At 42.0% G+C, this 13058-nt stretch overlaps 1 protein-coding gene across 1 annotated transcript in view; it reads right to left on the bottom strand.

Annotated features, from left to right (window-relative positions):
- afg1lb (AFG1 like ATPase b) overlaps positions 1 to 13058 on the bottom strand; it is a 134296-nt gene that overhangs the window by 103622 nt on the left and 17616 nt on the right. The window lies entirely within an intron of this gene.

The following is a 13058-nucleotide window of genomic DNA, read 5'->3' as shown; positions in this document are numbered from 1 at the left end:
TCAGACTCCCATTAGATCATAAATTGGCAAATTGGTTTATTCTTGTCACACACACTGAGGTACAGTGAAAAAACTTTGTTTTGCATCCTGTCTCTACAGATTATTTGTCACATTAGCAGACTGGGGTAGCACAAGGGGAAGCAATCGCAGAGTGCAGAATAAACTGTAGCAGCTACAGAAAAAGTCTAGTGCTGGTAGACAATAAGGTGCAAGGTCGTAATGAGGTCGATTGTGAGGTTAATCGTCTATTTTATCAAACTAGGGGACCGTTCAATAGTCTTATAATAGCAGGACCGAAGCTGTTTTCGAGCCTGGTGGTAAGTGCTTTCAGGCTTTTGTATCTTCTGCCCAATTGGAAAGGGGGGAAGCAGTAAGAGAGAATGTCTAGAGTGAGTGGGGATTTTAATTATGTTGATCATGTGTGCCATGTCAGGAAAATCACAGGTTGCAGAGAAAGACAGATTCGATTTTGACAATCTCAGGAAATCCCAATTAACTTCAGAAATGTATGCACAGCTCTAATGCAAGAAATGCAGCAATTAATTTGACAGAGAAAATGACCAATTCACCTGTTTGGATTCTGTTCAGTGTGACAAATATTGGCTAAAATGTCAGGAAGTAGTCCTCTATTCTTCCTGGAAACAGTGTCATGGGAATTATTGCATCAATCCAAGAGGACACATAATGCCCGAAACACTTTCAGCAGTGCAAATCCCACTCAGCACTGCACTGAATTATATGCATGGATTTTGTACTCACATCTGGAGTGAGCCTACAATATACAATCAGAATCAGGTTTAATATCACAGGCATATGAAGTGAAATATGTTGTTTTGTGGCAGATATACAGTGTAGTACATAATCAAAAAATACATAGATTACAATAAGAAATAAACATTGGATTCCAGTTATTTTCGACACATAGATAGATAGGTATTTTATTGATCCCATAGGAAATTACAGTGTCACTGTAGCATTACTAGTGCACAGATATACAAATATTAGAAGAGAAGAAAGAATAAAAAATAAAAAATAACTTACCTCAAACAGTCTAACAGGAGGGGGTCATCACTTCCCTGGCTATAGGTCGACTCATTATAGAGCCTAATGGCCAAGGGTAAGAATGACCTCATACAGTATAACGCTCTTTGGAGAAGTGCGGTTGTCTTAGTCTATTACTAGAAGTGCTCCTCTGTTCAGCCAAGGTGGCATGAAAAGGGTGAGAAACATTGTCAAGAATTGCCAGGATTTTCCATAGGGTCCTTTGTTCTACCACAGCCCCCAGTGTATCCAGTTTGACTCCGATAACAGAGCCAGCCTTTTTAAGCAGTTTATTGAGCCTGTTGGCATCACCTGTGTTGATGCCATTGCCCAGCACGCCACTGCATAGAAGATTGTACTGGCGACAACAGACTGGTAGAACATGTGATAGAGAAGCCTGCATACTCCAAAGGACCTCAGTCTCCTCAGACTCTGACCCTTCTTGTACACAGCCTCTGTGCTGAAGCTTCACTCGTCTGCCATCCAGATGTACTCCCAAGTACGTGTAGATCCTCACCACATCTGTAACAGGGAGCAGTGCAGGCTTAGTCTTCCTAAAGTCCTTTGTCTCACTAATGTTGAGCTGCAGATGATTCAGCTTGCACCATTTGACAAAGTCCTCCACCAGGGCCCTGTATTCATCCTCCTGTCCTCCCGTAATACACCAAACTATTGCTGAGTCGTCAGTGAATTTCTGCAGATGACATGACTCAATGTTGTATCTAAAGTCTGAGGTACACAAGGTAAACAGGAAGGGAGCCAATACAGTCCCCTGTGGGGCCCCAGTGCTGCCTATAGCCATGTCTGACATATAGCTCTGAAGCCACACAAACTGGACATCGGGACCAATACGTCTTGACCCAAATAAGCAGTTGCCCCAGTTAGCCGAAGTTTTATGGAAATAGTTAAAAAGGCATTTAAAAAAAACAAACTACCATTTAACTGAGTAACAAGTTATGTATTTAAATGAAATAAAGAACAAATAAGAATACTACCAATGTTACTACAGTACTATAAAACTGTGCATTATTTTCTAATAGCTATCAAAGGAGGAATTCATCCAATGCTGGCTGCTATGTATGGGGTGTCCAGAGAAGGGGTGCTCCTCTGGTGAAGGGGCTTGTCCTATCCATTCTGAGGTAGGTCACCCACCTCATCACACACATAGCTGACGCCTGTGGCTCCAAGTACCTGTCTGCTTGCGACAGCGGCCCTGTCCCAGTACACCGCTTCAACAGGTGGGCTAAACCAGGTTGGGGTAGCTACTGGGCCTAGGAGTGCAGTGATATAGGGACATGGCTGCCCTAGCGTATGAAGTAAGCTCCAGCAGACTGGCAGAAGAGATGCAACAGCCAAGAAGGCGGTTCTGCATCACTTCAGGGACAGCAAAGGGCATGACGAGGCACAGAGGAAGTTATAGTTATCCACTGCAATCAAGGAAAACCCCAGTTTGTGACGACTGCTAATACCACTGGAGCTGGACTTCCATGGTCGAGAGAGTGGAAACTGTCCCAGTGCAACAGCTTTTCCATTCTAAAAATTCTCCTGCACTGGTTTCACTGTCACCGTCGGATACGACAGACAACCAACACGCTGATGTGTTCTTTTGATTGACTGTAAATAAACAAAATTAACGGAGTGCTGATAAAGGACTAACTTCATACAATGTTTTTGACGACTGCATCCTCAAAATCTTCATTTTTATTGTAACATACAAGATAGTTGCTGATACCTTCATATTCTTCATAGTTACTAACATACTGAAGTAGTGAAATTGTTCCATTTTCACTCCTGGCCATTCACTGCATCTCCAAGCCTGAATGCTTGAAGCCACAGTGAGCAAAACAGTTCTAAATTGTCTTACTGCTTATTTCACACCAATAATCAGTGACAAAAATCTCTGCTTCGTGAGCACAAATACATGCAACTGACATTATTTATAAACTGTTTGCTCGAAGCGTGGTGTAGTATCTAACAGCCACATAAGTTCACACGACTGGCACTAGTTAGAAACTGTTCAGCAACTGTCTTCTACTCCAATTAAGTGACATAGTTTCCCAATAAACAAAGGGAATTCCCCAACCCCATTTTCTCCATCAGTTTTCATTCTTTAGGATTTGTCCCAGAAGGGTGACTACCTTAATTAACCAATGGACTAATTACCCGAAATCTATTGATCAATAAAAATCAAATTAAATTAAAAGTGCAAAAAGAGAGCAGAAAAGAGAAAAAAACCTGAGCTATTGTACAGTACATGGGTTTATTGTCCACTCAGAAATCTGATAACAGAATGGAAGAAGCTGTTCCTAAAACATTAAGTGTGTGTTTTCAGGCTCCTTTGGTAGCAATGAGAAGACGACATGTCCTGGATGATGGGGTCCTTAATGACGAGTACTGCCTTTCTGAAGCATCACCTTTTGAAGATGTCCTCAATGCTGGGGAGACTAGTGCCTATGACAGAGCTGGCTGAGTTTTCAACTTTCTGCAGCTTTTTCTGATCCTGTGCAATGGCCTCTCCATATCAAAGAGTGATGCAAGCAGTTAGAATGCTGTCCACGGTACATCTATAAAAATTTGTGAGAGTCTTTGGTGACATACCAGATCTCCTCAAACTCCTAATGAAATATAGCCGCTATTGTGCCTTCTTTGTAATTGCATCAACATGTTGGCCTCGGGAGAGATTTTCAGAGATGTTGACATCCAGGAACTTGAAACTGCTCACCCTTTCCACAGCTGATACCTTGATGAGGACTGGTGTGTGTTTGCTCGAGTTCCCCTTCCTGAAGACCACAATCAATTCCACGGTTGAGTGCAAAGTTGTTGTTGCCACACCACTCATCCAGCTGACTCATCTCACTCCTGTACGCCTCCTCATCACCATCTGAAATTCTGCCAATGACATCTATGTCATCCGCAAATTTATAGATGATGTTTGGGCTGTACCCAGCCACACAGTCATGTGTGCAGAGAGAGTAGAGCAGTGGCCTATGCATGCATCCTTGATTGTCAGCAAGGGGTCAACCCACACGGATTGTGGTCTCCCAATGAAGAAGTCAAAGATCCAGTTGCAGGGGGTGGTATAGCAACCCAGGTTTTGGAGCTCGTTAATACTGCAGGTATGATAGTGTTGGACTCTGAGCTGTGATCAATCAACAGCAGTTTGGTGTAGGTATTGCTATCGTGCAGGTGATCCAGGGCTGAATGGAGAGCCAGTGAGATTGCATCCGCTGTACACCCATTGTGCTGATAGGCAAGTCGCAGCAGGTCCAGGTCCTTGCTTAGGCAGGAGTTGACTCTGGCCATGACCAACCTCTCAAGGCACTTCATCACTGCAGATGTGATGCAGCTGGGTGATAATCATTAAGGCAGCTCGCTCTGCTCTTCTTGGGCACTGGTATGACTGTCGCCCTTTTGAAGCAGATGGGAACCTCCGACTACAGCAGTGAGAGACTGAAGATGTCCTTGGAATACTCCCAACAGTTGGTTGGCACAGGTTTTCAGTGCTCTACCAGGTACAGTATATCATCAGGGCCTGACTCCTAGCAACAGGTAAAATGGATGACACTTGACCACTAGATGTTTCAGGTCGGGTGAGCAGGACTGAGGCAGAACCATTACATCTGTGATTTACCTCAGTGAGTAATCATGAGGCATAGTCCCCCTCCTCTACCTTTAAAAGACTTATCTGACTCGTCTTGACGGTGAACTCAGGTTGCAATGCTGAGTCCAAAATGGTGGTGGGGGGGGGTGGGGGCAGTGAGCCACGCTTCCTTAAGCAAAGTCCACAGCAGTCCCTGGTGTCAATTTTGAGACTTGAAAGGAAGAACAAGATGAAACTTGCCAAATAATCCACTCAATTTTGATATTGTAGAGGGTGTTAAGTAATTTGGAGAAATTGAAAATATAGTTCACAATCAGGCAAGCTGGAGTACCAGAGGTATGAACTACAATTGCCTGAATTGCATTTTCTTACTGGATTTCTTAAACTTGTTACATAGCAAGATGAATCCAGACTGTTGGACTGTGATGATATTTTTTAGTCTTAAAATGTATGCTGCATATTTGGTGTAAATCTGCTAGTCTTAAAATAAAATTGTTAATCAAAATCCATCAATAACTAATCAATCTTCAAGTCACTGGAACAATACTTTTAATAGAATCGATAATGAATTTATTTGGAGCCCCTTGCCCCATGAATAGATTAGCATCTGAATAGCGCTGACCTTTTGAGCTAATCCTTTAATCCCTTCTCACCTATTTTGAAATATCTCTAGAGCACTTCTTAATTTTATTCCCTTAGTATATATCTGCCTCGATTCATATGAAATTTCCACATTTATTTAAACCTGTTTCTACTCATTCTTCACATATAATATGCTTTCCATTGCTACAACCTTGAAGGAAATATTCAAAAACATCCTTTCAAGGATCCCTTTGTAATTAACTGGTGTGAAGGGCCACTTTATCTGGACAGACATACAAAGCAAATGACTGAACTAGCCAGACTTTCCAAACTGGGTAAAGAAATAATCACATTATTCAGCAGCTCCCATCACCATCCTATCACCCCAAAAATCCATTTGTTAAAACCTTGTCCTATTTTGAATCAAACTGGACTCTGTGCAATTTTAAGCTCCGAGTAAAATTGTAACTTAATGAACAAATGAGAATTTTTATTGCACTACCAGTTCATCATGAGGCTTTTCAAAATGACTGGTAAAATCCCTAAAACCTACAGCAAGGAATGTTAGGAGCAGAACTAGCTGTTAAATTGGCAAGTCATTTTAAAACCAATTCAGGATTCCTTGGAGAAGGCAGGCAGTAGCAGAAAAATATGTAGTCATTCATAAATGAATAAAATTAACATTCATTCATACACACCTCCCATTTCAAGAGTTACCCTTTCAAGGTGTAATCATGCTTAAGGGCCACTGTTACCTTAATATATTTGATCTTGCATAAGAATGAAAGGAGCAAATCAAAGCATCAACCACATTCTTTTTGTACTGTTAAAAAAGACAGCAAATTTGAAAGGAACTATTTGTACTGCTGGGTAAACTAATACACCTAGATTCCAAAAGATGTCAGAATACCACTTGAACATTTGCACCAAATGAGTGTGGTTGATGGTTTTATTCACGCAGCAAGACAGATAAATATGTGGTGGATTATTTATAGAACAAGAGGTCTCAGGTGTCAGATTTGGGCCAGCTCAGCAGGAGCATAATTGGAGCTGGTGTAATTGTCCTCCACATCATTGATTCAAGATTCAAGATTCAAAAAACTTTATTGTCATTCTAACCGTACATCAGCTCTGCAGATTGGAGAAATGGGATTGTGTTTGAGAAAGCACAGAATAGAGAGTGTTATTAAATACCATTATTCCTCTGCGTGGATATCTTATAAGATCTATTGGTAAGCAAGCATGTATGTGTAACTGGATTAAGCCTGAAGGAAGGCTATTTGAAATTATGAAACTGTACCTTGTTTGGAGGTGATTAGGATAGATAACAGCTTGAAAAATCAACTACACAGAACAGCAGTGTCTACAAGTAATTGCCCATAATGATCTTTTTCAGTTTAGCACCATTACAATGAGAAATTTGGGGATATATTAAAGAACACACTGTCTTTGTACTATTAGTACTTTGCAAAGATACAGTTCTCAACAAGATTAGATCAGGTGTTTCACTAACAAATACAAATTGGATAGGTTGGCCCTGTGTCCACACAGTGGCTTTTCTGGGACTGTCATAGATTACACCATATATCCCATTATCTTAAATTCTCCAATGTAATCAATTTTGAGTTAAACAACAGTGACCACAGGATTGTAATAGGAAAATGGCTCTGTACACCATCTAGTAAAATGCTTTTCTTTGTGGTATACTAGCTTTGTCAGGAGCCTCAGTGAGTACTCAGTAAGGATATCTTAGCTTCAATTCATTCAAAACTTGATCACCACTGACACCAATTTTTTGTGTGAAAATCTTAAAACGCCAATGAGCCACCACAACCTTTTTCATAACTCACTGAATTCACTAACTCAATTATTGATCCATTAATTCAGAGACTTGGTCAAATTTGGCATTTTAAATACTACAGATTTCTAATAAATGACTATTTGAATGATAGTGTTCTGTACATTCCATCAACATAACTAAATTAATATACTAAATGTAGCTTTTTCTGCATCATGTTTAATTCCAGCTTTACAAGTTTAGCAAGTACCTGAGTTACATTAATAAATACCAGGAGTTCCCAACCTGGGGTTCATGGGCCCCTTGGTTAATGGTAGGGTCCAATGTTATAAAAAAGGTTGGGAACCCCCAATCCACATCAAATGCCTGGCATATCAAACCAAATCACACAGTTTAAAAACCATGCTCTGTAAGGCACAGGATATGAAATAAGGGTCCTTGCATGAAAAAGAAGAACATTCAAGTCAGTCTTTACACTGCACTGTGCTCAGCCTAAAGGACAGTGACATCAAAACAAATTGTTCACGGTAAGGTACGTGAATATGTTTGAAAAGGAGTAGGGGGGAACAAGAATGATAAGAACATAGAAAAATTCAGCTGTTGGGAATGCTTCTTTAAAGACAACTTCAATTTCTCTGAAGAATCGTTCCAAACTATTCAACTACAAACAAGGCAATTTTTTTCCACTTTGTGCTACAGCTTAACCTGTTGCATGGTCCTAATACAATGTGTCCAGTAGCTGATTGCAAAAGAATATATTTAAGAACTTGCAGTTATTAAACAAAAGGAAAATTACCTTTTTTAAAATTCCAACCAGGAAAATGAATTGAACTGATTAAGGTATTCCTCACATCAACTTCAGATCCAGTGTCGGGAGGAGGAGAAGATGGCGGCGCGACGCAGCACGCGCGGCCTCTCCGGTGATGAATATCTGTTATCTGTCAAGTAGGATGCCGTGCACAACTCTGATTTGATGGAGGCAGACGTGACAGCACGGAGGGACATCTGGTGAAACTTCTGAAATGCCTGTTTCGGGAATTCGCGGACCTTTGGCAGGGAGAGATGAGGAGAGAATGGAGAGAGTTGGTAGACCTCAGATGGTGTGGACTTGGAGTGAGGGTCTGAAGGTCAGCGACGATCGGAGGAGGTCAATGGTGGACGAACAGCCTTATCAGTGAGCTCCAACATTGCGCATTGGACTGTTTCATGAGAATAGGCCCTTTTTCTTTTTCTTTACTAATCACATAGTCTAATTAAGAATTATAAAGCTCAATCATTTAATCGCATTTTGTGTACTGCTTGTTATTTTGTGGCACTGATCTGTAACAGGGGACGCATTGCGCAGCATCCACCCAAACGAGATTTCTTCATTTTGGCCAGGCCGGGGGGGCCATCATCCCCTATATTAAGCCGCTAGCCAAAGCGAGAGTCACACCACCATAGTAAGGCAACATCTATCAAAGATTTCTACTATTGGGGCCATGCAATTTTTCGCAACTACCATTGAACAGGAGGTACAGAAGCCTGAAATCAAACACCATCAGATTCAAGGACAGCTACTTCCCTTCAACTGTTCAATTCTTGGACCAACCTACAAAACTTTAATCACAGCAGTTTAACAACACTATGCTCACTTTGCACTAAAATGGACTTTGTTTTGTTTTGTTCCAATGTGTTCTTTCAAATAAAAATTGTGAATAATTAATGTTTAATTTAGGTTTTAGCATGAATGCTGCTTATATGATGCTGTGTGCCTGTGATGTTAATGCAAGTACGTTTTTCATTGCAGCTGCGCACACATGTCTAAGAATCAGATTCAACATCACTGGTACATATTGTGAAGTTTGTTGTTTTGCAGCAACAATTCAGTGCAAAAGATAAAAAGACTACAAATTACAATAAGAAATATACTCAGTGGCCACCTTATTGGATACACCTGCTCATTAATGCAAATATCTAATCAGAGAATCATGTGGCAGCAACTCAACGCACGAAAGCATGCAGACATGGTCGAGAGGTTCAGTTGTTGTTCAGACCAAACATCAGAATGGGGAAGAAATGTGGTCTAAATGACTTTGATGGTGGAATAATTGTAGGTGGCAGACGGGGTGGTTTAAGTATCTCAGAAACCGTTGATCTCCTGGGACTTTCATGCACAATAGCCTGTCTCTAGAGTTTACAGAGAATGGTGCCATAAACAAAAAACACCTAATGAGCAGCAGCTTTGTGGGTGAAAACGCCTTGCTAATGAGAGAGGTCAGAGGAGAATGGCCAGACTGGTTTATGCTAACAGGAAGGTGACAGTAACTCAAATAACCACGTGTTACAACAGTGGTGTGCAGAAGAGCATCTCTGAATGCACAACATGTCGAACCTTGAAGTGGATGAGCTACTGCAGGAGAAGACCACACTGGGTTCCACTCCTGGACCAAACAAAGTGACCACTGAGTGTATATAGGGTGGGCGCTGGTTAATTGGGACATATCAGGACCAGTATGTTTTGGCCCAATTAAGTGGTTGCCCCGATTAGCCGAAGTTTCATGGAAATAGTTAAAAAAGTATAAAAAAGACACACTACCATTTAACCGAGTAACAAATTATGTATTTAAATGAAATACAGAACAAATTAGAACACTAACAGTGCTACAACAGTTAAATAAAACTATATTAGTTCTTCATAGCTATCAACAGAGGAATTCATCCTATGTATGCTGCTGTGTATGGCGTGTCCGTGGAGGGGTAGCACCTCTGGTGAAGGGGCTTGTCATGTCCATTCCAGGGGTGGCTCACTCAACTTTGGTACACTCAGCAACTACCTGTGGCTCCAAATAGCTGTTTGCACGTGACAGCGGCCACATCTCGGTACACAGTCTCAACAGGCGGGCTAAAGCAGGTGCAGGTAGCTGGTGGGCCTCATACCCCAGTGAAATAAGGACATGCCTGTCCTCTTCAGCTCTGGTCGACTGGGTGGATTAGATCAATAATGAGTTCCAATGGTCAAGAAGGCAGCTGTGTTACAATCTGTGGAGAGTAAAAGACATGACAAGGCATAGAAGTAGTCATGGTTATCCACCGTAACTAAGGAAAGACCCTAGATTGTGACAACAACTCGTGCCATTAGACCCAGACTTCTGAGGTCAAGAAAGTGGTACGGTCCAAAAACTCTCCCACTCAGGTTTCACTGTCATCTTTGGATATGACAGACAACCAACACGCTGCCGTATTCTTGACTGACTGTAAATGAACAAAATTACCACAGTCACATAGTGCAGAAAGTGGATTGCCTTAGTACAATGGTTTTGATGATTGCATTCTCCAAATTTTCATTTTCATTGTAACATTCAAGATGATTGTCGATACCTTCTAATTCTTCATAGTTCCTAACTTGTTGAAGTAGTGAAATCGTTTCATTTTCACTCCCGGCCACTTCTGGCACCTCCAAGCCTGAATGCTTGAAACCGCAGGTGAGCAAAACAATTCTAAATTGTTTTACTGGTTAGTTTTTTGTCAACTATAATTGCTTTTTGAACACAAATGCACACAACTGACACTATTCAAAACTATTCGTTCTAAGCACGGTGTAGTGCCTAACAGGCACACAAGTTCACATGACTGACACAAGTGAGAAACTGTTCAGCAGCGGTCTCCTGTTCCAGTTAAGTGGTTAGTGTCCCAAATAAACAAAGGGAATCCTGGCTATTTTCTTGCTTTGTTTTTGTTCTTTAAGGGTTGTCTTAAACAAGTGGCTGCTCTAACTAACCACTGTATTTTCCATCAACTTAAATGGCAGCATCTTATGGAAACACAAGAAATGGCAAATGCTGTCATCTGAAGCAGAAAACAAACTGCTGGATGAACTCAGTATGCTTGACAGCATCCATGGAGTCCAAGACTCAGTCCTCAATACCTCCTTGTACAACCAGATCCTTGATTTCCTCACTTGAAGACCTCAGTCAATTTGGATTGGCAACTTCAGCACAGGTGCACTATAAGGCTATGCGTTTAGCCACCTGCTTGACTCGCTCTGCGAGGCTAAGTATAGCTCCAATGCCATATTTAAGTTTGCTGATGATACCCCTGTTGTTGGCCAAATCAAAAGGTGGTGACAAATCAGTAGATTGGACGAAATTGAAAATCTGACTGAGTGTACCACAATAACAACCTCTCACTTTCAACAAAACCAAAGGGCTGATTATTGACTACAGGAGGAGGAAACCAGAGGTCTATGAGCCAGTCCTCATCAGGGGATCAGAGGTGGGGAGAGTCAGTAACTTTAAATTCCTCGGTGTTATCATTTCATACGACCTACCCTGGGCCCAGCAACCAAGTGCCATTACAAAGAAGGCACAGCAGCACCTCCACTTTCCAAGAAGTTTGCACAGATTTGGCATGACATCTAAAACTTTGACAAAATTCTATAGATGCACGGTGGAGAGTATACTGTCTGGTTGCACCACAGCCTGGTAGGGAAACAGCAATGCCCTTGAATAGAAAAGCCTACAAAAAGCAGTGGATATAAACCTGTCCATCACAGGAAAAGCCCTTCCCACTGTTGAGCACGTTTACAAGGAGTACTGCCACAAGAAAGCAGTAGTTATCATCAAGGACCCCCACCATCTGGGCCATGCTCTCTTCTTGTTTACACCAACCGGCAGGAGGTACAGAAGCCTTAGGTCCCTCACCATCAGGTTCAGGAACAGAGTGGATAACTTCAATCACCCCAACACTGAACTGATTCTATAACCTATGGACTCTCTTTCAAGGAGTCTACAATGCCTGTTTTCAATACTTACTAATTAATTATTATTATTGTTTTGATTTTTCATTTTTGTGTTTGCACAATTAGTTGTTTTTTGCTCACAGGTTGTGTGCATCTTTTCATTGATTCTATTATGTCTCTTTGTACTTACTGTGAATGCCCAAAAGAAAATGAATCTTAGGATAACATATGATGACACATATGTACTTGATAATAAATTTCCTTTGAAATTTGACTTCTTGGGTCAAAACCATTCATCCGAACAATTGTGGTTTCTCCTTAAGAGCTGCAAGCAGTAAATATTTTTGTTGCTGGATGTAATTTCCCACTTGTAGCAAGTATTCACCCAGGGAGTGGGTGTAGCAGCTGGAAGCTAAGAGAATAGCCCCATTGTATTAGGAACCGTGGCTACCGCATGAGACTGCATGCAAAAACTGACGCACAGGGTCCTAAGGCCCCCAACCCCTACCGTCCTCCAGGCTAATGTACAGTCTCTGGAAAATAAAATTGAAGACCTCAGAGCAAGATTTCAATATCAGAGGGTCATTAGGTACTGCTGTTTACTCTGCTTCACAGAGACGGATCTACTCCCCCCCCCCCCCCCGCCACCCCCAGCACTCCAGACACAGTACTCCAACCCGAGGGCTTCACCTTCCAATGCATGGACCAAACAGCAGTGTCAGGTAAAGGCAGAAGTGGCAGTGTTGTCCCCATGGTTAATGTATCCTGGTGCACAGACATGGCAGTTCTGTGTCAGTCCTGCTCCACCAACCTGGAACACCTAGCAGTCAAATTTCATCCATTCTATCTGCCAAGGGCGTTCTCTGCCATCATCCTGGTAGCAGTGTGAAGATTCCACCTGGGCAAATGCGAAGCGGGCACTGAAGGGGCTGAGCACTGTGATCCAATAGTCATGAGTCAGTGCACCCTGATGTCTGCCCAATCACTGCAGGCCAGCTTGAAGGGTCTCTGACCAACTATCATGAACATGTCACCTGTGGAACCAGAGGAGTTAACAGGCAGGACCACTGTTAACACCACCGTCAAGGACACTTAGCATGCCATCCGACACCAGCACTTCACCTGAATGTACAGTATGCCTACCTCCGGCACGCAGGCAGAGACTGAGGACCATTGCACTAGTGGTAAGGGCCATGAAGGTACAAATAAGGGAGACAGAAGAGCATTTTCTGAAACAGTGGACTGGATCATATTCAGGGATTCATCTCTGGCTCTAAATGAATATGCCACAGTTGTCACCGACTACACCAACACCT

The sequence above is a fragment of the Mobula birostris genome, chromosome 2 (genome assembly GCF_030028105.1).
Source record: "Mobula birostris isolate sMobBir1 chromosome 2, sMobBir1.hap1, whole genome shotgun sequence".
NCBI lineage: Eukaryota > Metazoa > Chordata > Chondrichthyes > Myliobatiformes > Myliobatidae > Mobula > Mobula birostris.
This window is presented reverse-complemented; position numbering and strand designations above follow the sequence as displayed.